The sequence below is a fragment of the Pantherophis guttatus genome, chromosome 4 (assembly GCF_059756535.1).
Source record: "Pantherophis guttatus breed Tessera chromosome 4, ASM5975653v1, whole genome shotgun sequence".
Lineage (NCBI taxonomy): Eukaryota > Metazoa > Chordata > Lepidosauria > Squamata > Colubridae > Pantherophis > Pantherophis guttatus.
In genome coordinates, this window is record NC_142066.1 from 62,493,339 (window position 1) to 62,518,309 (window position 24,971).

Here is a 24,971-nt window from a genome sequence, read left to right on the forward strand (position 1 = left end):
TGAAGGTATAGAAATGGCAAGAAAACACAAACTATGATTAAAACTGATCATGAAGGTCAACAACCAATATAAACTCAAGCCTTTATTATGGAAAGAAATATGCATTTACACTCTGTATACAAACAGTTAAAATTGCAGCACTTATAGCAGGCATAATAAAAAAAATTAGTTAATATTGGAGCTTGAAATTTAATGAAAAATAATTATACTTCTCTGCTCCCTGGGAAGATGCTTTCTACCCTAAAGTCAACAGAATTCAGCCTTTATCTTTCTATTTCAAATGTGATGTTGATGTTATCTATAAGCAAACAAACCATCCCATTTTTTTCTTAATCATTATGTACTGTAAAAATGTACTGCAAAACAAATAAAAATGTTCTGACAATTTAATTTGAACTTTTCATATACAGCATTGCAAAAGGAAACATGTTTGTAACATTTTCAAACTTTAACAAAAAGAGCAATTCATATTTAAAGAAATAAACCCTTACATATTATTTTATATTGAGGTGAGCTATATTTATTTCCTGTAGATGAATATGAGGTTCATAGTAAGCTTATAAATAAGCAGTGTACTTCAGTTCTCAAAGCTAACACCACCACTCATGGACATCATCTGGTTATCATTATCTGTGATCGAGAATGTTATACTGATTACTGTAAATCCTTGTTTTTTAAACTTGGCAATTTTAAGATGTGTGAGGAATTCTGGGAGATGAAAACCACATACCTTGAAAGCTGCCAAGTTAGAAAAGCATTGCTTTAGACAGATTTGTACCTGTTTCTTGTCTATGATTCAGTCTACATGCTCATGTTGTCCAGCTGCAGAAACATAGATAATTATAGTCTGAATGAACTTTTAACCTCTTGCCCATATTGGGGATTTGATTAATGTGATCTGTCTTTGCACCTGGCAAAACCTTAGCTGTCTCACTGAGAGCATATAAATCACAGTTAATCTCAGAGTCATAGCTGGGTTTTGCTTAGATTTCAGGCTGGTTTATTGCTGTAATGTACATATGCCACACTTTTGCAGAGTGAATCAGAAATCACTAGTATAAAAGGCATAAATTATTTTCTAAGCCACAGGAACAGTTTTGTTTAAAGCAATATAGTGCTATGTAACAGTAGCTGTAGAAAGAAAGGATTCTGCTCAAATAGTAGATCAATGTTTCTAAATAATGCCATAGTCATTAAACTGACAGTCCTGCAATGATGTGTAGTCCTGTAATGGGATGCGTACAAGAACCATTTTGGTACATACGAAATTAATAACAAAGATCCAGCTAACTCACAGCTTAACATTAGCAAATGCCTGTTCTAAAAATAAAGCAACTGTCCAGGAATTTAAATATCATGGACATGCACTTTCCTTATATCAACTTTATGGAATTTTGGAATCACCGTGTTTATAGGTTTAAATGCCCTAAATTTAAGTTTGGATAATTTTTAATGTCATATTCGTTTAGATTCTGTGAAATGAAATACAGAGAGATATTTGTAATGGTTATAACGGATATTAATCCCACAGAAAGACAAATTATTTATGAACATACTATAGGGTATAATATGTTTACACGCAAACATGTTGGAAATGAAAGACTAATTTTCTCTGAAGAGAAACTGAACACTTTCAAAATAGCAAGGAATTTGGCTCAATTGACAGTACTTAATCCTAACTGCAAGTAGTCCTCAGGTTACTACCATTTGTTCAGTTATTGTTTAGGTACAGTAGCATTGAACAAGAGGGACTGCATGATGCCTGAAGTCACAATTGTGGTCTGGGTGCTTCATGCCCAACTTGCAATTACAATATCAACAAACTGCAGTCCTGTAATCATGATTTGTGATATTCCCTTTCAGCTTCTTACAAGTAGAAGCAATGGGGAAGCCAGCAGGAACTCAGAATTCACACATCCTTACTTAATGACCCATGTGACCTTGTTTACTTATCATAACTGGGATTGCTGGAATTTCTGTGACTAAGTAGCATGATCACATGATGACGTGCTTAATGTTAAAATACTGAAGTTCCCAGATGACACAACAGTGATCGGTCTCATTCGAGACAATGATGAATCCACATACAGACGGGAGGTTAACAACTAGCCTCGTGGTGCGACCAGAACAATCTGGAACTGAACACACTCAAAACCATAGAAATGGTGGTAGACTTTAGGAAAAACCCTCCCATACTACCACCTCTTATAATACTAGACAACACAGTATCAACTGTAGAGACCTTCAAATTTCTAGGTTCTACCATATCTCAAGACCTAAAATGGACACTTAAAAATGTAATAAAAAAAAGCAGAACAAAGAATGTTCTTTCTGCGCCAACTCAGTTCAAACTGCCCAAGGAGCTGCTGATCCAGTTCTACAGAGGAATTATTGAGTCTGTCATCTGCACCTCTATAACTGCCTGGTTTGGTTCTGCTACCCAACAAGACAGACACAGACTTCAGAGGATAATTAGAATTGTAGAAAAAACAATTACTACCAACTTGCCTTCCATTGAGGACCTGTATACTGCACGAGTCAAAAAGAGGGCTGTGAAAATATTTACAGACCCCTCACATCCTGGACATAAACTGTTTCAACTCCTACCCTCAAACCAACACTATAGAGCACTGCACACCAGAACAACTAGACACAAGAACAGTTTTTTTCCCGAACACCATTACTCTGCTAAACAAATAATTCCCCCAATGCTGTCAAACTAGTTACTAAGTCTGCACTACTATTAATCTTGTCATTGTTCCTATCACCCATCTCCTCCCAATTATGACTGTATGGCTGTAACCTTGTTGCTGGTATCCTTACGGTTTATATTGACTGTTTCCTAATGATTTGATTGCTTGTTTGTACCCTAAGACCATCATTGAGTGTTGTACCTTATGATTCTTGATGAATGTATCTTTTCTTTTATGTACATTGAGAGCATATGCACCAAGACAAATTCCTTGTGTGTCCAATCACACTTGGCCAATAAAGAATTCTATTCTATTAATGATTATATCATTGTCAGGCACAAGTGACCAGATCCACATGTGTAAAGTTCAAGCAAACTATTTTATTGTATTTTGCCTATAATACAGAAATCTTCCAGATTGCTTATCTTCCCTTGGGAACAGATAGATAAGATTCCATGAAGCTTTGGGATGGGGAAGAATCAGTTCTGGATCTTTTATGACTGCGCAAAGATTCAAGTCTACTTGCTCACTTGTTAGGATATGGTGTAAACCGAACAAGTTGTCCAGGCTATATATGTGTCCTATCACTTTAAATGTATTCTGTAACTTTAAGACGTAATGCTGAGTAATTGTACTGATGATTTATTGTAAATGACTGCTGACTAACTGCTGACTCCAATTATCCTAATTGTACTGTTGAGTCATTGCACTGCTGACTTCACTTATCTTAAGTGGATAATTACTAGTGTAAACTATATATAAGAAGGAAGCCAAGCTATAGTCATTGTTGGACCTGCTCTCATCATTGCTTGCTGCTTGACTGGAACTGTTGATTGGAACTGTTACTGACGTGTGTGACGAAGTGGATGGATCTGTTACCATCATGATTTGTTACCAGCGTTGAATTGCTGTTTATTACCAACTGCTGTTTGTTTGGTAAGAAGATATCTGTAACTTCGAACTGATTTGAATGGCTAAAGACTTGGATTGACTAAAAGACTATGCAATTGTTTTTCATTACAAAGTAAAAGCTTTGTTAAACCAGTTTGTATGTATTGTATTCATTGCTCTCAGTACCGTTTCTCTGTGCACTTACTTTGCTGGTTGGTAACACAACAATATCCTTAACACCTCTTCCCTGCCAGGCAGAGCAATTCCAAAATCACTTAGTCCTGATAGCTATTGTAACCTGAGGACAATCTGTGCACTTTATTGTGAACTATACATCACTAAAACTCTTTAACTGAGCAAACTGCTACATCATAGCAACCATTTTTAAACAAAAGTACTTCCAATAGGTTAACTCAGATTCTGACCAAAATCCAGATTCATGAGTCCTGAGGGAATAATATTTTGGAAAGTTGTGACTGCTTTAATACTACTGGCTGCTGCTGCTCTGCTGCTATGTCAGGTGAGCTTCATTTTCAACATTCCATGACAATTTCCCAGCCAATCTTGCAATCCCTTGCTCCTCCTCACCCAGCATTAGCTACTTACATGCCAGCTGGAAAAGGAAGGGAAGTGGGAGGAAAGGAAGGGATAGGGGTGGGAATAGAGAAGAAGGAATCCTAACATATATTTTCTGATCCATGCTATTCTCCCCCCCCAATATCCTCCCCCAATTTGTGCTGCCTTGTGAGTGCCTTCCCTGACCCATGTGACATTTGCATATTCTCCAGGCACCCTCCCCAATTCTCACCAACTCTGTGTGCCTTCCCTGACCCACTTGGCCTCTTGCATACCTCCATGCACTCTTCCTGGCCCATGCCATCCACCCACACAGACACACACACAATGTACCTGACCTGCACAACATCACTCATACTCCCAAGCACTGGCCAGGCATCATATAACCCCACATAACCTTTCTGACCAACACAGCACCTCTCTCACAGCCTCAAGCCCACTCAGACACATTTCTTCATCCAAGCCACCCATCTATTATGCATGCCCTGCCCTCCCAACATGGCATCACTTGCATTCAACCAAGCACTCTTCCCGACCTATGTAATATCCCCTTGTGCAATTCCTGATCCACACCCCAATGCTAGGGCTAGCAAAGAAAGGAAAGCCAAGAGGGTTTCTCTTTCCTTCTCCCAGCATTAATATTTAGCGTATGGTTGCTAATGCTTTGGGAGGGAAGGCTAGCAACTATACCAGGAAGGAAAACTATGAGAATTTCTCATTCTTAGTGGTAGCCTTTCCTCCCCAGTGTTAACTATGATATGCTGCTAATGCTGGGGTATGAAAGGCTAGCAACTAATGGAAAAAAGGAAAACCAAGAGCATAGTCAGCATCTCAGAAAAAGATGGCAACTTGTTGAATTCTGCCACTTGGCCCGGTGATGGAGCAACCTGCCCTCCTGTACCCCAACCTTCTGGGCTCTAGAGATCTTCAAAGGTATATGTGGGATCAGTGAATGGAGGTGGGAGCTAGAGAAGGAGGCCCAAGAGGCTGTAGGGACCCCCAAGGGATAGGAAGCAGAGTCTGCCCCACCCTGAGGCACCCCATGTTATATTTAACCACCTGTGCATTCATTTAACAAATGCATTGGGGAGAACAGGGATCGGAGTTCATTAAGTAAGGTGGTTCACTGAATGCTCTCCTGACTTTCAGCTATAATGGGCATTATGCTCATAACTCGAGAATTACCTGTATTCCAATGAGTCAGGCAGCCACCTTGTTTGACCAGACTTTCAAAAACACAGAGCCTCTTTTGTGTAGATAACAGTTCAATATCTGTGTCAAGGTCACTTTAATAGTCTCTTCACTGCCAGTAGGATATGTGTGTAAGTGTCCATGTTATAATTTTAAAATGTTTTGTTACACCCAGTCCTGTTCCCTGAATGTAGCAAATTACACACTAGAAGGAGAACCACAATCAATTCCTCAGTTAAAAACAACCATAAACTGCTCCCCATGCTGGCTCACTAAGACCAGCATTCAAAACTAAGACAGTCCCCATCTGGAGAACATGTAGGCTGGTGACCTTTCACTCTCCCTTTTAAGGAACTTCTTCTGCCCTTGTGAATAAAGTCATTCAGGGAGACATTTGTTTGATGGGTCATCATCGAACTGGGGTAACTCCAGAATTCTGCTTGTACATAGAGAAGCAGCACAGCACAACCCCCTTTGTTCTCCCACACACTGCTGAAAGTAACTCACAGCTCTGCATTCTTTCCAGCTTCTTAGGCAGCAGTCCACTAGTACCCAGCTTTATGTTAGGGTTTTTGTTTTTTTCCAAGTCTTTCCTCCAATGCTTCTTTTTTTCTTAGAGATAAACATCCCTCATCTGTCACCCCACTCCTTATATGGTCACAGTTCATTTCCCACTGATGGCTTCTGAGAATTTAAAAGCACGCCTTTACAGATTTCTATTGCACATGGTGTGCACTGTTGCTGAGTATGGTAATAACTGGAGAAGAGACTATATTGCCTCTAGGCAAAGGAAGCACGTCCTGTATTTGTTGTGATATCAACATCTCTGGAGGAAGAAACAAGGGTCCCCATTGGAAGATTCAGCTGAAGCAATTTCCCTTAGCAAGCAATGGAGGTAATCCTTGCATGCTTTGTGCCTGGTGAAGGCTTACACCAAGGGTGCTCTTTTGTGTTGTTAAATGTCAATGTAAACCAATACAGGGCTGAGTTCTTTGTATACCAGCAGGGCACAAGTTAACTTCATCATCTTCACCATCTGAAATCTGGACATGATAAAAATATGATTGAATAATACAGCTAAAAGGCAAGTGTCCTTGACTTTAGTTAAGCAAAGATGTAAAACTTTGTGGTGAACAGTTTTCCTTAATTGTAGCCTGCAATATTATGTAAATCCCATTTTGATTTGAGATTTCCTGCACATAAACATGCAATCCTTCTCTGTAGTTGTTATTTCATCTGAATTCATGCATGTGTGTCTGCATGACTTGGTTTCACATGAAGAAAAAAGGAGGGAGGAAAGGGGAAAATGCATGCAGATTTGCTAGATATTATTGCTATACGGTATTTTACAGGTCTTGAGAATGTTATCTGGGAGGAGACGAGGGCAGGTCTTGAGAATGTTATCTGGGAGGAGTTTGACCCTGTGACTCCCGAGGATGTGGACAGGGTTCTGGGTAAGATTAGTGCCGCCACGTGTTTATTGGACCCGTGTCCCTCCTGGTTGGTGCTGGCCTCCCGGGAGGTTACACGAGGCTGGCTCCAGGGGATTATAAGTGCTTCTCTGAGTCAGGGTGCCTTTCCTGCCACCTTGAAAGAGGCAGTAGTGAGGCCCCTCCTCAAGAAGCCTTCCCTGGACCCGGCTGAATTAGCCAACTATCGTCCAGTCTCCAACCTTCGTTTTGTGGCGAAGGTTGTTGAGAGCGTGGTGGCACGACAACTTCCCCGGCACCTGGATGAAGCTATCTATCTGGACCCGTACCAGTCGGGCTTCAGGCAAGGGGACAGCACAGAAACGGCATTGGTCGTGTTGGTGGATGATCTCTGGAGGGCTCGGGACAGGGGTTGCTCCTCTGTCCTAGTCCTATTAGACCTCTCAGCGGCTTTTGATACCATCGACCATGGTATCATGCTGCAGCGGTTGAGGGGGTTAGGAATAGGGGGCACCGTTCTGCGGTGGTTCTCCTCCTTCCTCTCCGACCGCTCGCAGTTTGTGTTGGCAGGGGGACAGAGGTCGACCTCGAGGCATCTCGCATGGGGAGTGCCGCAAGGGTCGGTCCTCTTACCTCTCCTGTTCAACATTTATGTGAAGCCGCTGGGTGAGATCATCCGTGGTTTTGGGGTGAAGTGTCATCTGTACGCTGACGATACTCAGCTGTACATCTCCACCCCAGACCACCCCAACGATGCCCTTGATGTGATGTCCCGCTGCCTGGAGGCCGTGCGGGCCTGGATGGGGAGGAACAGGCTCAGACTCAACCCCTCCAAGTCCGAGTGGCTGTGGCTTCCGGCGCCCCGATATAGTCAGCAGGTGCCATCGCTGACTATTGGGGGTGAATCTTTGCCCCCCACAGAGAGGGCTCGCAATCTGAGTGTCCTCCTGGACGCACGGCTGTCTTTAGAAGAGCACATGACGGCTGTGGCCAGGGGGGCCTTTTATCAGGTTCGCCTGATTCGCCAGTTGCAGCCCTTTCTGGATCGGGACGCCTTGCGCACGGTCACTCACGCCCTTGTCACCTCCCGGTTGGACTATTGTAATGCTCTCTACATGGGGCTCCCCTTGAAGAGCACTCGGAGGCTCCAACTGGTCCAGAATGCGGCCGCGCGGGTGGTTATGGGTGCAACTCGTTGCGCCCACGTGACACCCCTCCTGCGCGAGCTGCACTGGCTCCCAGTGGTCTTCCGGGTGCGATTCAAGGTGTTGGTTACCACCTTTAAAGCGCTCCATGGCATAGGACCCGGATACCTTCGAGACCGACTTCTGCCACCAATAGCGCTCCCACAGAGAGGGTCTCCTCAGGGTGCCATCGGCCAAGTTATGTCAGCTGGCGACACCCAGGGGGAGAGCCTTCTCTGTGGGAGCCCCAGCCCTGTGGAATGAACTGCCCCGGGAAATACGTAAGATCTCTGACCTCCGGGTGTTTCGCTGCGCTCTGAAGACCCTGTTGTTCCGCCAGGCCGGGCTATTAACATAATGTTTTAAATTGGGGTATTTTAAATTTCTGGGATTTTAAATTGGAGCCTAATTATTTAATGATTTTAAATTTTAATTGTTGTTTTGTTTCTGTGTTTTTAAATAGGCTGTACACCGCCCTGAGTCCTTCGGGAGAAGGGCGGTATAGAAATAAAATTATTATTATTATTATTATTATTATTATTATTATTATTATTATTATTATTATTATTATTATTATTATTGCAGTAAAAGTAGCACTGACTTGCTTGGCACTGGTTTCTAGACTCATCGACCTTGAAGGGCTGACACATGGCTGCTTCAAAGTCTGTCCCTGGCTACCAGTGCTTGGGTATGATCTCTGTCTCCCCTATGGCTATGAAGATACATAGAAGTATAAACAGGTGAGGAATATGAAGCACTCCAAAACATGCCTTGCCCTTTTAAAATGCTTTGTATATAATATTTTAACATGCTATTGTACCACTTTAGATCTAGACCAGGGGTGTCAAACTCGATTTCATTGAGGGCCACATCAGGGTTGTGTTTGATCTTGGAGGTGGGCATGGCCAGGGTGGGTGTGGCCAGGGTGGGTGTGGCCAGGGTGGATGTGGTCAGCTCAACATCCCTCGTGTCAGGGCGCTTGTGGTGGCCCAAACGCTCTGCCAGCAAAAATGGGCTCCTATATTCCATTTTCGGGTGCCACGACTTCCTGCAACCCGCTGCCAGCAAAAACAGAGCTTGGGAGGGCTGCGGCTCTCCCTTCATTATATTGCAACTTTGAAACTAGTGGGAGTGGGTGGGTAAAGAATTATGATTATTATACATAACAATATGAAATCACATCTGCCAGTTCTTTAGCTGATGTTGGCCTTCATACATACTGAATTTTTCCTAGGAGTTTGGAAGTTGTAGGAAAGAGCCTGGTGGCATAGTGGTTAGAATGCAGTATTTCAAGCAAACTTGGCCCACAGCCTGCAGTTTGATCCTGACTGGCTCAAGATCCTAACTGGCTTCCATCCTTCTGAGGTCAGTAAAATGAATATTCAGATTGTTGGGGGGCAATATGCTGACATTGTAAACTGTCCCGAGTGCTGTAAAGCCCTATAGCTGCCTCCTATATTTATATAGGAGTAGTATATACCTATACTACTGCAATACTCTCTACATGGGGCTCCCCTTGAGGAGCACCCGGAGCCTCCAACTGGTGCAGAATGCAGCCGTGTGGGTACTTATGGGGGGTGACATGGCACTCCCATGTAACACCTCTTCTGCGTGAGCTGCATTGGCTTCCAGTGGTCTTCCGGGTGTGCTTCAAGGTACTGGTTCTCATCTTCAAAGCGCTCCATGGCTTAGGTCCCGGTTATTTACGAGACCACCTTCTGCCACCGATAACCTCCCACCGGCCAATACGCTCCCACAGAGAGGGTCTCCTCAGGGTGCCGTCGGTCAGGCAATGTCGACTGGCAACCCCCCGGGGAAGAGCCTTCTCTGTGGGGGCACCCGCCCTCTGGAATGAGCTACCCCCAGGGATACGACTGATCCCAGACCTCCGAACCTTTCGCCGGGCTCTGAAAACATTTTTATTTCAGCAAGCCGGGCTGGCTTAGAATTTTTATTGGTGAATTTTATGGGTAAGGGGTTTTAAATTGGGGAAAGCCATTGGATTTAATTTTGTTTTAAATGCATTTTAATGTTTTATTGGATGTTTTTTAATCTTGGCTGTTCACCGCCCCGAGTCCTTCGGGAGAGGGGGCGGTATAAAAATTTAAAAAATAAATAAAATAAATAAATAAAAATATATAGGAGGCAGCATTTCTAAAAGCTGCCTCCTCAGTTTCTGCTTGGGGGGTAGGGAGACTGGGGCTGCTTCCTGCCTCTAAAAAACATGTTTCTCCAGTTCTCATTTAAGGAAATATAATATTCTGCCTTTTAAATATTCCTCAAAGTATTTCATTCTTCTGGAGGGTGGGGGGCAGTTCCCACAATTCTGTATGCAAAGTTTGTTTGTTAACCATCGTAGAGTTTTGTGAAACTCAGAAGTATTCAAACATATTGTGAATCATATTGGAACATTATGGAAGTACTGATTGCTAGTTCTACCATTTCATATGTTACAACTGTACTGGGAAAGCTAATTATAGAAAAATGACTTCATCATCAGTAAAGTGTGAATCATGTATTTTAAGTGCGAATGGAATACTTTTACAAGATAGTTTTATAAAGTTCATTTAGCAATGTACTGTTAATGAGTGACTATGTTTGCGAATGCAATATAGTCCTACTTTTGCTCCCAGATACTTTTTCTTGAATGGAATTTTAGACTGAAACCATCATCATCATCCCCACTCCTCTTCCTCCTTCTGCTTCCCCCTAGCTTTTCCCCATAGGTGCAGTATCTGCTTTTTGGATTAATGATTTCAATTAATCCACAATTTCATACGATCGAAACAGCAACTGGATTCAACTGGATGATTTTCATGTATGCTTCAGTTGTGTCCTGTCATCTTTGCTTTGATGTTACCTGCAAATATTTGCCATTGATGTTAAACTGGTATGTGATACAGGCAATGCTGGAAAGTGCTGCTCATAGAATGTATCCATATCACCAAAGTTTTCTTCACATTTTGTACAATGCCCATCTGTTGTCAGATTGCATCATTACTGATATGGTCATTTAATGACTGATGGACATCAACATGGCATATAAAGGCACACAGTAGTCTTTTGGTAGTGTGAGAAACCCAGTCTTTAGGTGAACTAAATCAAATATATATATATTGATGTTAACTATGTTTACTAAAAGTATTCAAACAGGCTTATTAAAAACAATTCAAACAAATATATTATGGGCAATTTCAATGCAAAATTAGGCTAAGGAGAATTTGCAGGAATAGTGGTCATGTTTGGGCTAGATGAACAGAATGAAGCTGGTGATCACCTAATGCAATTTTGCTGGGAAAATAATCTCAGTATAATGAATATGGTTTATTCAACACAAGAGACATTTATACACATTGATAGCACCAAATGGACAACATCGTAATCAGATAGACTTCATATTGCCAATAACTCTGGAAAGGTTCAGTTGCCTCTTTTAAGTCACTTCCTTGAAGTGATTGTAGCTCAGATCATCAGCTGTTAGTGGCTAAACTGAACCTCAAACTGTGCAAAAATGAAAAAAGGTACTATCTTTCCAAAAATTCATACACATCTCATCTATGTATGCCATAGAAGTTATGAATAGGTTTGTGTCACCGAATCCAGAAGGGAAAATCCAAATGAACACTAACAAGAGAAGGTAACATCATAGAAATTGCTGGAAAGTATCTGTCACACCAAAAAACAAATAAAACAAATAAGTGGCTATCTGACACCATCAAAATAGCTGATCAAAGCCAGTAGTTTTCCAGCATGAAGCCAGGAAGACAAAAATAGGCAGTGGGAGAATCAGTGTCAACATCTGGAAGAAGCTAAGAGGAATGGGCATACTAAGGTCATGTTTGCCATAGTGAAGATGATGAGATCCAGCTTTTCAGCATAGCAAGGAACTGTAAAGACTACAATGGGAATGTATTAAGTGAACAGCAGAAGATCAAGAACAGATGGAAAGAATATATAGAAGGACTCTGTAGTAGATTGATTTACCAGCAATATGACAACAATGATAAGCCAATTAATAAAAAACAAAACATCTTGAAAGAAGAAATAGGGGTTTTCTAGTCTCATATCAGTATCCTGCATCAATTCCATCATCTCCCTATGATTCCTTGTCACATCTTCCTGAATACATTGAAACATCAATAATATTTCTTTATAAATCATATTTATCTTCCCCTGTTGAAACATTTTGTAATAATGTGCTAATAGTTCCTCAATATTCCACCAAGATTCCAACATCCGAATTTTCCAAAAACACCAAAAACGCCAATATTAATAAAATTTACACAGTCCCAGAACTGTTCCTCAAAATCCCCTAAATTGATTGACCTTAACATTTTCCAATTTGCACCCTCTAGATTTTTCAAATTTTTAAGTCTTGTTTAATTTTTCTTCTCTCTTCTTTCCCTTTCACCTTGTAGTGTTCTATCTGTTTTAATAATCCAGATTGATCCACCAAATTTCTCCAAATGTCTTTAATCCACAGAATCAAATGTTCAATTTCAAGGATGTTTCTTATTAATTATAATCTACCTTGCCTTCAAAATCTTCAAAAGGCTCACTCAATACTTCCAAGCTGTCAAAAAAACAGTAAATATGGAACCAAAATAGAAAGGCCTTCCAGGTGTTGTTTGCCTTTCACTATTTCCTTTGTTCTCCTCTTTATTTTTCTTGTGGTTAATCAATTAATCCTCACTTGCCAAGGTCGTTTCCCACCTACTAGTATAATATCTTCTTTCATCAGTAGGTAGCACTCCCTGCTCAAAGTTCCAGCATTAGACAAAGCAAAGATAGAACAGCTGACTGTCAGGAAAAAAAATTGAGGGAAAAATAAAAAAACAAGATTTCTTTTTCTTTATACAATTTATTCCAATAATCAAACAATGTTATCCACAAATTAAGTCACTTTTCACACTGCTACAAGTTCCATTCCAAGTTTTCTGTATTTTAAAGCTTCATAGTCTCCCATTAAAAGTTTGTTTCACTTTTGGGTCATAATCTTTCTCTATGTGTTAATTCGCCTCTTTCTTAGGGTTTTGGAGAGTCTTCTTTTTAAAAAAAAGAAATTCTTTTGTTTGGGTTTAGATCTCTAGTATAGAAGTTGAAAGTCATCTCATCTGGTTTCAATCCTCTGTCTATGAACCGTTCCTGCTCATAGTCTTCTTGTCCCAGTTGTCACAGCTTTAGTCTTGCCAAAATGGCCATCGTCACTGCTGCTGCTGATCAAGAGGGGTTTTTTGGCTCAAGTGAGGAAATTGCTGTTTCCTCACGATCTACAAAGCATCCCTCCTTTCTTCACCACCACTCCAGGGTGGCTTTGATCCTGTAGGTTCTCCTGGCAAGCAGGTATCGGCTGGGTTTTGTGGTGCTCCGGGGAGCACTGCTATCCCATATCCGTCCCGCTGCAATGCCAACCGATGAAATCAACATGACGGCTATTGAAGTCACCCGCATAGATTGTTGGGTGCAGCTTGATGTTCAGGACAATCTGTGGCCATGCTGTTGAAAGTAGTTTATAGATGTTCACTATTGTTAGATCACTTAGTTTGGAAATTACTTGATGTATATTGTTGTTTGTAGAAGCTGACAATGAGGCATTCTCTATATTCCTTCTAATATATGCAGCCATGCCATAGCTTCAGTGTCAGTGAGATGACTCCCAACAGGTCATAGTCACGAATCTTGCCTCCTCTGAGTTGCTGTTCTTCATTTTCTAAATGCATTTCTTGAAGGATAGCAATGTCTATGTTACTATTCAATAAAGTTTGGAAACATATTGGCTCTTGGATCTGCTGAACCCTGATTTGGCAAATTCAAATGATATTCCCAATCTCTCTTATCATTTGGGTCTGAAAAGTCCATTTTTTGTTTTCATTTTTGTTGCCAGGAAAGTCTACGGAGTAGTCTGGCTGCCAACAGTTGCTAGTTCATTTAGTTCATGCTGTCACATTATCCAGGGTGCACCACGAGCAACCTAGAAACTAAGGAATGGCTTGCCTTCAGAAGTTATGGGTGCTCCATCATTGGAGGCTTTTGAGAAGAGACTGGACAGCTGCTTGTCTGGAATAGTATAAGATCTCCTGCTTGAGTAGGGGTTGGACTAGTAAACCTCCAAGGACCCTTTCAATGTTATTCTGCTACTCTGAAATATCTGAAAGTAATTTGCTTCAGTGTGCTCCTATGCAATTCTTTTGCTGAACACTAGAGGCCAGACTTGTGCAACATGGTCCCTTTTTACCTTAAGTTCTCATTACTATTAACCTTTCTTTTTATCTTTTCCAGTACTGCAGAAACTTACCTTGGAATATTAGCACACAGATCACAGCTGGAAAAAGCAAAGCCAGCACAAATGTTTTTTACATCTCCAATACATAATCCAAACAACGTGTATCGTATCTTTCTTCTGGATTGGTACAGATCACAAATAAGGTTAGCTTTTAGTTTTCACGGAAATCTTCAGCCACAATGTTCAATAAAAATCACAAAAGTGAAGTGAACATGGTGAAAGAACCAATACACTGTTTTGGTAGCAGGCAGAACAGAATCTCTATTTGCAAAATGTTAGCGTTGTAAAAGGGAAATCACAAGTCTTTAATATAGCTGAAATTTCTTTAGCACTTACCCAATGAATTGAAGAAGTGTCATGCAAACTTAATTGGATTAGATCTTGGATTTTTTAATGTGTCTAAATAAGGAAATAAAAACATCAACTTTGATTAACACCTCTCAGTTTCATATCAAGACTATTACAAGCATCCTGTCATAAGCCAGCTGCCTACTTTTTCTACCATTTGTTGCCCTCTTTTTCCTCTCTTAAGAACTGGTCTCTTTTTCCTCTCTTAAGAACTGTTGCACAACAGTTTTGTGATATTTTTATTGGCCTTTGTTGCTATGGCTGCTTTTAGATGTAATTTTAAGTTTGAGTTCAGAATAATAGGTATGTAATTTTATGTATGACAGGGCTATCAATATACATAATAATATAATAATAATAAGCTGAATGACTTTGGGCCAGCCACTGTCTCTCAGACCGACTGACTTCACAAGGTTGTTGTGGGGAAATAGGAGGAAGAAGTACTAGGTGTGTTCACCACTTTATTACTTACAAAGTAATAAGGGCAGGAGATAAAACAAATAAGCAGTAGTAATTAAACCTTTATTCCAATAAATTTTTAGATTCCTTCTATAGTCATGGGTGCTGCTTCTCTTGTTTGGCACTATGCTCCTATGTTTCCAGAGTATTGTGGGTTTGGGAATTTTTCCAATTTGAAAAATTAATTTTTGGATCCAAAGAAGGCACTGCTAAAGACAGCTTTGCAGCATTTCTGTCAGACCTGCCCCAGTCTGATAGCCTAGGAAAGTAAGACTCCATTTGATTGACGCGAAAAGGCACTTTTGTTAAGAGATACTGATTGCAATAAAGTCAAGCAGAATCTAAAATTCCCATGGCTAATGCAGAACGAAATCCCTGGTTTTCCCTAGCCCTCTCCCCGTGATCTGTCCATGTGTAGCCAATGAGATGTTATGGGAAATGCTAGGGTATTTGGGCTGGTAAAATTCCATTCTCAGGGCAAACGACCTTGAAAATGCCAGTGCACCAGCATGAACTAGATTCCAAACCACTCTGTTCTTCCTCAATTGTCACTTCCTCCCCTCCCAATTTCCCATCATAAAGGTATACAGCTTTACAGCATTTGTTCTCCTACCCCTTCTCCGATTGATGACAGAATGCTGGCAAGGTGCCAAGCTGAAGCTGGTGGATTTGACATGCTCCCCCCCTCCCTCCCTCCTAGTCAAGGACATCAGTCCTGCAAAACAAATAGAAAGACACAACAAAGAGAGAGAAACAAGGTACATATACTGTCAGAATAGGGTACTATTTTGGTTTATCAGGATACTGGTTATGAAAGTGTTTCAGAAGTTTGGATGCTTTAATGTGTTCCACCCATTTAGCCTCTGAAGGAGGAAAGTCTTTCCATGCCACTAGATACTGGAGCTTTCCTCAGAGTTTGCAAGAGTCTAAAATGTTCTTAATTTTGAAAGGTTTTTCCCCCTCAATCATGAGAGCCTTGAGTAGTGGGGGCAGCATTGGGCATAGAAGGGACTGAGTTTCAGGTTTCAGCAGACTACAATGGAAAATCAGGTGAATGTACCTTTTAAAGTCTTTGGTTCGTTTTTTGTCTGTGTGTTTTTTATAAGTTTCTTTTGCCTCCTCCAATGATTTTATTACAACTGGTCAGGAGTTCTGTATTTTAAAGATGAAACAGGGAAGATGGCATGGGCACAAAGTCCTGTCCTGTAGCCACCTTGAACTCAGTGCTGCTATGTACAGAGTTAGTATGGGAGGAGGTGTGTCCAATTGGCCTGTTGGTAAATTATGTAACATCTCAGATATTGTTCTAGAGCCCTGTTCTCACGTTCATACCCCCCATTCGTTTCAGGATGATGATTGGAACTGAGCTCTTGGGACATCGCAAAAAGGTTTAGGAACTTCTGCCAGAATTTTGAAGTGAATTTCACTCTGTGGTCAGAACTTATTCGTTGCAGAGCACCATGTAGCTTACAGACATGGTGGATGAACAGCTTAGCTAAAGTAAGGGCAGAAAGAATCTTTTGGCAGAGCACAAAGTGCACTAGTTTAGAGAACAAATCAGTAATCACCCAGATTATGACGTTACCTGAGCTTCCAGTAGCTCTACTATGAAGTCCATAAAAATTTTCTTCCAGGGGGCATTATGTTCCACCATTGCTTGGAGAACTCCTGGTGTCTTCTCTGTTCCTTTGTCATTGCTTTGTTTATTGTTCTATTATCTTAATTCTGTTTGCGCTCCTTTCTTTTTCTTCCTTTTTATTATTGTAAGCCATGTGGAGTAACTATCTTCATGGCGAGATAGGCAGCAAATAAATTTATCAAATAAATATTTACAACCCATTTTCAAAGTTCTGACAGCGACAACCCATCCACATGCTGCATTTTTGGGTGCTTGACAACCAGCTTGCATTCACATGACCACGATTTTCAGAGTGTTTTGCTGGTTTCTGGTGTTTACTTCTGGTTTCCAGCAAAAAACACCCATTGGAGAAAACAGATTTGTTTGTTTGTGTTCACAGTTGGGAACTGTGGTATTCACTTAACCACTGCTGCAAAACAAGTTGCACATTGTTATGCACACCATGTGTTGTGCACACCATGTGCACATGGTGACCTGCCATGACTTATAACCATAATTCCATGCTCAATTATGGTCATACGCTAAGAACTATCTGTACAGACTGGTTTTACTCTCCCATCTACAAGCACATTTGGGAAGAGGCATAGGCTGGGGGTTGGTATGCCAATTTTTCTGTCCCACTGATGGCTGTTTGTAACATCTTTCTTCATTCTCCTTAGTTCCAGGGAAGTACACCAAGCAGGTACATCAAATAAATTAAGACACAAATTAATGAAGGTTTAAAACTATAGTGCTTACTGTATTATGGAACAGCTAAATATTAAATATTAAGACCAAGAAGTTGTTGAGGTTTTTAAGAGCCATACTTCAGGACTGTATATAGTTTTGAACATGTTTGCAAAAATGCAGAGGCAGCATCAAAAAGTTTTTCTTTGCCCAAGTTCAGTGTCTCAGTACCCTTACATACTTCTGAAAGGCATGTATGGTCCCATCCCTAAAACTGAATGGATCTGATCCTGTGAATCTGTACTGTTCTGCTGCCCTTTGCATGGATCACATAACCTCTCCCTTCAACAGGTAGTTGAAGAATGCTCTGAGATTACCAGAAAATTATTTTCTGTTGTCATTGTGATAGGTTTTAAATTATCGTAAATGTCCTAGATGAAGCAGCAATCAAATTATTTGCTCTTGGACAATGCTACAACCTGGGACTTTCTCATCATTTTATATTTTGGGTGAAAGAATCAGAATAAATGATGACTGACTGACTGATTGAAAATAATGACTGGATAGAAAGTTTGGTTAAACATATTGACAAATCAAGTTTCTTTATTAAGAGCCAATTATTGTAAACCATTTTTAGTGTTGCCAACATTCTATGGATGACATACTCTAAAAGCTACTTTTTTATTTCAAGGGGAATAATTAATTCTAACTAATTGATTATTTTTTATTTATTTCAGTTCCTATGCAGAATTTTAAATGATAAATGGTATTTATGCAAGTGGTTTAGTATCATAGAATCAGAGCTGGAAAGGATCATGAAGGTCATCCAACATAACTCATAATGCAGGCTCTTTAGTAGAAGATTGCCATTCTAGGATCCCTAACAGACAGAGATCTAGGATTGCTGTTTCTGTGCAACTCATGGCATTAAGCCAGCATTGAAGCAATTTAGACACTACTGATTATCACTCTTATGATAAAAAATGTGCATTGATAAAGCTTAATTTCTCCATTTGTTTCTTAGAGGAACTACAAATTTAAAAATCAATATAGTGTTTCCCCAAAAATAAGACCCTGTCTTATATTTTTTTGAACTCCAAAATAAGTTCTTGGCTTTATTTTTGGGGACGTTTATTATTTTGGGGCTCGTGGAGCAAGACGGGGCTCCTCTTGCCGTCTTACCCGATTTCCAGCTCTGTCTCCCTAACCCTAACCAGAGGAAATGGTGGGGGCCAGCTGCCATTAAATATTAAATATTTTTGGGGAGGGATTATTTTTGGGGAGGGATTATTTTGGGGGTGCTTATTTTAGCGCATGCGCTCAAAAATCTTATTTTAGGGGAAACAAGATAGCTACTCTATATATGGAAATGTGTAAATTTCTAATCCTGAAGCTACCATAGTATATTTACATTTTTCCAGTAGACTCACTAGTGTAAACATTTTGTACTGTAAACATTTTTCATTTCATTTATTCTTGTTTTTAATATTTTAATATTTCTAGGAGGTCAGGGTTATGCCCAAGCTTCCTACAGTACTGTAATTCCAACAACGATATAAAATAGACTAGCTTGTCACATGATTATTGGCCAAATAAATTTATGTCCAGGCCCTCCTAATCTAAATCCAGAGTCCTAATCCTGATTCCATTCTTCAAAAAGCAAGATCTTTGGTGAAAGAAAGAGGGACTTCTCACAGTATCATAATACACAAGAAAAGCAAGGCAAAATGTGTGATTGAATAACTCTCATACGGCTAATTTTTCATCTTGCTCAATGAGCAACAGGGTTGTATAAAAGTGTGTTAGGTAATAGGATTACACCATGGTGATAATCCCCAAGGCTTTAATTTTCCCAAGAGCACAAGAAAAGTATGTGAAAGAAGCTCTACAGCTGCTTATTTCACTACCCAGGAGAAACTGCATGCAAATCCCTGTGGTTTTCAAACATTTCAGCCTTAAAACTTGATCTTCCAAGCACTTGCCTAGCAAGGTAACGGTTAAAACTGAGAGGCCCATCTATCCTGAGCCTTCATATATGTACATATGTTAGGAAGGAATTGTCCACAGTTGCTGCGAAGGAAGATTTAGAACAGAGGCAAACACAGTTGTAATGAAACAATACATTAGTAGGTTCTACATAATTAGCAATATTCTCCATATTTCACTTTTGCAGTTGTGGGTTATTAACATTTTTTAAGATTCATGATTGTTCAGTTGGCTAATCTCCAAGATTACTGCTATTACTAAGTAAACAATGATGTCATGGAAATTAGAACTCCCTGCCATTATTAAGGCCTTTAAACCACCACAAAGAATTTATCTGATTAAGATTAACCCTGCAGCTGGGAGAGATTTCAGCTTCATAAACTTTTTACATCATTGTATTTTTCTTTATTCCCAAGGCACCTATTTATTGCAGAAAATCCTTCTGTGTATTAATGACAACAGATTTCATAATTAGAGTATATGTGTGATTTTGGTAAACAAGATATCCAGATTGTGTTTTACTTTTCAAGGCCCATCTTATTTCAAAACACATTTGAAGTTGGGAGAATAGCTGATAATATATTTTTGATTAGTTTTCTTCAGTGGTGAAATGTAAAATTTGTTACTACTGGTTCTGTGGGCGTGGCTTGGGGAGGGTGAATAGGCTGTAAAAAAATGCTTTTAAAAGATTAAAAAAAGGCTCTGACGATTACAGCTGTGGCACACAATTGTAGAGCCTTTTTTTTACCTTTTAAAAGCAAGAAGTAACGACACCTGGGCGGGTGGATGGAGCCTCGCACTGCCATCACTACTGTTCTCCGAACCATCTGCTACAATCACTACCGGATCACCTGATCCGGTCCGAACTCGGAGCATTTCACCCCTGGTTTTTATCCACTAATGACAAAAATAGGGTCATAAGCTAGGGCAAGAGTGTCAATCTTGTGTCATCATGGCAATGTCACGTGATGTATCATGACTTTTTCCCCCTTCACTAAACCGGGCATGGCCATGGCCAGCGCCTGACGCATCCAGCCCAAGAGTTTGACAATCCTGAGTTAGGGGTTGCAAAAACCTAGATGGCCATTAAAGTGATATAAAAAACAAAAACTCTTTGCAGCCTCTAGTATCTCCCTAGATTTTTGCTGCCTAATACTTTGATATGTTAGAATTCACAGGCACAGTTACTCAGACTCTGCATTAAGGAACCAGTTAAAGTGGAAACTGCAAGGAAATGATAGGGGTAGATAAATTACAGGTATTCCTCAAATTATGCCTAGTTACTTATTCAAAGTTATAATGAACTCAAAATAAGATATTTATAACCTGGATTCAAAGTATGATAGCACCTCTCTCACCCCCAATGGTCATGTGATCATATTTTGGGTGCATGACTTTCATTTATGGCCATCTGAGCAATTGATGATCCCCCCTCCCCTCCCCCCCAAACTGGTGTTTACTTGAAGTTTCCAGCAAAACTGCCCTTTGGAATGGGTTCATTTAACAACTTCAGTGTTCATTCTATAACTGCTGCACTGCAAAACGGTCATAAAATTGATTATGGTCATGTAATGAACCCATTTAGTAACCAGCATGATTTAATTCTATTTCTATTTACTGGTTTTGTATTTGTAATTTTCTCCAGTTCTTTGTCTTCTATTTTGTTTTCTTCAGGTATTGCCACATCTACTTTTCAGATTTTTTGTCTTTCTTATCAACAATTGTTACATCTTGCTATATTGCAGGTGCTTGTCTGTTTGAATTTTAAAGTCACAGAGCACTTTTTATTATTTTATTTTATACAGATAATCCTCAATGCAGGGCCATAATTGAGCCCAATATTTCTGTTGCTAAGTGAGATATTTGTTAAGTAAATTTTGCCCCATTTTATGACCTTTCTTACCACAGTTGTTAAGTGAATCACTTCAGTTGTAAAGTTAGTAATATGGTTGTTAAGTGAATCTGGCTTCCTTATTGACTGTCAGAAGGTCGCAAAAGGTGATCACATGAATCTGGGATGCTGCAACTGTTGTAAATATCAGTCCGTCGCCAAGCATCTGAATTTTGATCAAATGACCAGAGGGATGTCTCAGCTCTATCTCTCGAATCAACTGAAAACAACAAGAAAATGCAGCAGGCATGTAGATAAGAGGCAATGCTGGTTTAATGCTGACCGTGACATCGAAAAGACGCTGAGCCCAAGCGTTTCAAAATTGGCGCTACGAGCGTTCGCCTCATAGCGCCTTTTATTACTCCTCCCTTCCGTAGCTTAGTGTAATTGGGCAAACACCCTCAGCTGGATTGCTTCTGCTCTGGCCCCTCCTCTCCAGGCCGTCAGCTTCCCTGCAGTTTGCTCCAGTGGCCATAGCGCGTCTTGGGTTCGTTTGCGCGCCCCATTCCGTCCGGTTTCTTTCTGCAGCCCCTTAGTCCCTGTCCCACCCTTGGCGCCCGGCAGTCCCAGAATCGACCGCTTGCCTACTGTGCCACCACCACCTATCATATGCGTATTTATATCTCCTAATGTGTTTCTCCCGACTCCGCCATCCCGGCCATGTATTGTCGAGCAGGATTTCGGGCTTGACAGGATGCAGCAATAGTAATAAGTGTGAAAAATGGTTATACGTCACTTATTTCAATGCTGTTTAACTTTCAACGGTCACTAAATGAACTGTTGTAGACCAAGGAGTACCTGTAATTTGTTGCACACTCAAGATGTTCAGACTGGATTTGGCATTTTGTCTACCTACCAAGTCCTTCCCAAGGACCTGGGACAGACATATCTGGATGTTTGATGATGTTACAGATAGCACTAGATGTTAGAGTTCCTGGATATCTGGTGAAAAAATGTTATAGGATCTCCTGCTTGAGCAGGGGGTTGGAATAGAAGACCTCCAAGGAACCTTCCAATTCTGTTATTTTGCTTTGCTCTACCCTACCCTATCTACCCTACTCTACTCTAAATGGGCTATAGGACTCAGGATTGTTGGCTAAGCAATCAGGGCCAGCAGCTGCAGAACTACTAGAAGAAAGGATGTTTATCAATCATAAATATATAGTGGTTGAAAACAAAGAAATAATGATATGTTATTATAGATCAAATCCAATAAGGATATTTGAAAGAAATGTACCAATTCTGAAAGAACAACATTTAAAATCAGAAATAACAGAACTGAGGTTAGCTGATCAATGTTCATTTATAATACAATATAAAATATTGAGAAAAACAGAACTGAAAGAACTGCAAAGGTCTACCCAGGACCGAGAAATCAGAGCTTTGCCGGAAGTAACTCAGACTGCAGAGACAAACTAGGGCAGTGGTAGGCAAACTTGGCTCTTTCACACCCTGTGGACTTCAACTCCCAGAATTCCTAAGACAGCTGTCTTAGGAATTCTGGGAGTTGAAGTCCACAGGGTGTGAAAGAGCCAAGTTTGCCTACCACTAAACTAGGGGGATTGGCAATAGAAAAATTCAGCAAAGAAGGAAAAAAACAGTGCTCCACCAAAATGGAAGGTCAGGCTGGAAAATAAAATCAGCAAGCTGAGATCAGATGCAAATAAGATAGAACAGATGATAGAAAAAGCTGAAAACCAAAAAAACCCCAAAGAATACCTCTTAGACACAAGGAAGATTAAGGAAGCTTCAGAAATAATAAAGTAACAAATAACAGCTATAGCCAAGAAGCTCAGCAGATACAAAGCTCGAATTGCAAATTATAGGCAGAACCTCCAATTTTAATCCAATCAGAAATGTATCTATCAACTCATTAATGGAGAAATTGCAGTGAATCAGCAGAATGTGCCAAGGAAGAAATGTCTGCTGGGAACCTCTATAAATGAAGCATAGTATCCTCAATGTGATTGTAGGATCCCATGTCAAACTGTAGATCGCATCCTGACTGGCTGTAAGCAGAGGGCATGTATCACCAGTTGTATCAGATTTTTTAAAAATATAAATGATGCTGCACTTCAGTGGTAGATGGCCTGGACTTTGATATTTGAACATAGATTTTTAAAAATATTTATATTTTATTGTGCTCTAGTAATCTAGATGAAATGTTAATATATATTGTGAGCCCATGTATATGCCATACAATAAACAAACAGTGCAGTTCTGGTGCAGATATGGGATAACCCCAAAAACTATTAAAGGAGGTGGATATGTGATAATCCAAAGAAATGTTAAAAGAAGTGGATAATAATAAAAAAAGCTGAAATGAAGGAATTAATAATAACAGCAGAAATGGTAGAGAAAAGAGCAAGGAAGATCAAGAACTGATCAGTTCCAGGTGTAGATGAATTGCATGGTTTGGGTTGAAACATCTGACTGATCTATACCTATAGTTGCCAAGCAGTTTAACAATATATTGCAAGGGCGAGAAATTGAAGAATGGCTATCTTCTGACAAAACCTACCTGATAATGAAAGATCCAGCAAAAAAGACTGCATCAGGCATTTTACAGACCAATTACCTGCTTATCAACAACTTTCAAATTGCTAACTAGTGTGATAGCTGATGCAGTCCAAAAGCATCTAGCTGAAATCAATCTCTTTCCACCTGAGCAGAAAAGAAATTGCCTGAACAGCAGAGGAACAAAGGATCAACTCATAATTGACAAAATGATTTTGGAAAACTGCAAGAAAAGGAAGACTTCTTATGTAGTGTAGATTAAGTACAAAAGGATATTCAACTATCTGCCATATGATTAGATAATCAAGAGCCTAGACATAGGAGGCGTCATCAAAAGTTTTGTGCAAAGATCATGGAAGACACAGTTGCAGGTTGCTTATGTTATTTGGGAACTGCCCTAAGTGATCAGGTTAAAATTCAAAACATGATTCTATGTAGCTTGCAATAATCAGAAAAGAGCAGATTCCCCCTCCATTTAGCTACTTTAGAAAACCTCAGGAAATTGCTGTCTCCCGATTTGGATACAGAACACTCAGCACCACTTATCCCACTAGCACTAAACAATTTCATGCCATCTTCTTTACAGAGATGGTGCACTTCTATCATCAGGTACAAACTGTAAAGTGAAATAGATGAGATCAGTGTTTGTGTTCTGAACATCATGTTTCAGATAAAAAACAGAAAAGGATGTGAACAATAGATTGATCAAGCATCCGAGGTAATCTGCTAAACTGGTGAATCTATATTACAGTATGTTCCCTGAGTGCCTTTTCTGTGATCCTCTAACGGAGCTACCACCCTTGCAGAATCCAAATCACCTTTCCCAACACATTTGGTTTCATGCAATTTTAATTTTGTGCCTGCTGTACCAGTGCTGAAGAGCATGGGACAGATCAAAAGGCATCTCTCTGTTCAATTAATCTACATCTGGCTGCTGAAAAGGCAATATTTTCCTTTATTGTGTTCTCAAAGCACCATACCAGAATATGGAATCTCATTTGCTTTGCCAGCTTTTAAAGTTCTAAAGTTCTGCAATCAAGCTGGTCAGTCCTAGAGGAGACCAACCCTGACTGCTCTTTAGAAGGCCAGATCCTGAAGATGAAACTCAGATACTTTGGCTACCATGAGCTTAAATGGACTCTGGGGGATGGCAGAGAACAGGAAGGCCTGGAGGAACATTGTCCATGGGGTCTTGATAGGTTGGACACGACTTCACG

The 24,971-nt window shown here is 40.2% G+C and overlaps 1 protein-coding gene across 2 annotated transcripts in view; it reads left to right on the forward strand.

Annotated features, from left to right (window-relative positions):
* The first annotated feature begins 6,072 nt into the window (after positions 1-6,072).
* Positions 6,073-24,971, forward strand: part of LOC117664882 (sulfotransferase 1B1-like) — a 34,632-nt gene continuing 15,733 nt past the window's right edge. The window contains exons 1-3 of one of the 2 annotated variants that reach the window (XM_087892307.1): positions 6,073-6,246; positions 8,588-8,705; positions 9,200-9,330. The gene's annotated coding sequence lies outside the window, so the exon portion shown is untranslated. Of the gene's footprint in view, positions 6,247-8,587; positions 8,706-9,199; positions 9,331-14,372; positions 14,392-24,971 lie in introns of those variants that run through there. The other variant, XM_034416277.2, reaches the window with a different exon arrangement.